The sequence below is a fragment of the Elephantulus edwardii genome, unplaced genomic scaffold (assembly GCF_000299155.1).
Source record: "Elephantulus edwardii isolate Elephantulus edwardi_28Jun2011 unplaced genomic scaffold, EleEdw1.0 scaffold00090, whole genome shotgun sequence".
NCBI classification, from domain to species: domain Eukaryota; kingdom Metazoa; phylum Chordata; class Mammalia; order Macroscelidea; family Macroscelididae; genus Elephantulus; species Elephantulus edwardii.
The window spans coordinates 12,425,882-12,427,373 of NW_006399840.1; positions in this window are offsets into that span (position 1 = coordinate 12,425,882).

Genomic DNA, 1,492 nt, shown 5'->3' on the forward strand with positions numbered 1-1,492 from the left:
TTTAATAAAATATAAGAAAAATATTAATCGTCTAACCCAAATTGAACAAAAATAATTCTGCCATTTCAAAGAAACCTTTAAGGACACTTTCTAGATTAAGAATAAAAATGTAATGATATAAAGTATTCAAGAATGTTACCACTAAACGAAAGTCCATTGAAAAGTTTCTTTTCATTCCGGAATATATCTTGGGAAAATCCACTGAAAATATTTCTTTTCATTCCAGAATATATCTTGGGAAGTCAGTGAGTGAGAAAGTGACTAAAAATGGAATTTGCTTACTGAAAATGGTTGCTACATTCCCTTTGCCTCAAGTGTGGACAACATATCATTTATTCCTTGTCTCAATTTAAGAAGCTTATTCTTAGGTTATTCATGAGGTTCTTCTAATACCAAACCTGTTCCACTAAAGATTAACAAATCAGAGTCAATAAAAGCTATTTTTTAAGACTACTTTCTAGTTCTTGGAAGAAGGAGTGGCATCCACTTCCAGAATAGCTTGCCTCCAGAAACCCTATGAACCTGGAGACAGGATGAGAGACACCCAAGCATTGAAGACTCTCCTTCAGAGGGTCGCTATGAGTTGCCTGTGACTTGATGGCACTTAACAACAACAACTCTCTAGTTAACTAATTATACATGCTGTTGTTGTGTACCCTAGAGTCAGAACTGATCTATAGCTGACCCTCCAGCATGTTTTCAAAGATAGTTAATTGCACAGAAGGAGATCGCCCATCTTTCTCCTGAGAAGCATCTGGTGAATTTGAACCATGTGCCTTCAGGATTGCAGCACAGATTCTTGTCTCTAGGTCATAATTTAAAATACTCCTTTTACCTTTCCTAATAAGCTTAAAGCCTGCTGATTTCTGTCTTCAACTTATAAGTCAAGTCTTTGTATTCTTAGACATTAACATAGAAATAACTCATTACTGTCCACTCAGAATCAGCTCCTAGTTGAAGCTCCTGCACATATTCAGAGGCTGTAAATTTCATAAGATGAAATTGTCCATCTTTCCCCCATAAGCAGCTGATGGCTTTCAATCACTTGTCTTTGGTTTGGCAGCTTCTTAGCCACCAGGCCACCAGTAGTCCCCAGAAACAAAACTGTTATGTTTAGAAACATGTCTGTGGGGCTTAAAATGAGATCAATCACATTATTAAATAATAATTAGGTTTTTTTGACAATTGAAATAAAACTACTTAACATTGTTGTTGTTGTTGTTGTTATGTGCCGTCGAGTCGCTTGCGACTCATAGTACAACAGCCCTAAACTCCGCTCTGTCCTGTGCCAATTGCACGGTTCCTGACACTCCCATCCCAATTATCCCAGTCACTGAATCAATCCACCTCATAGAGGGCCTTCCTCTCCTGCGCTGTCCCTCCACCCTCCCCAGCATGATGTCCCTCTCCAAGGACTGGTCTCTCCTCATAACATGTCCAAAGTATGTTAGACAGAGCCTCAGAATCCTTGCCTCCACATAGCCACCCGGTT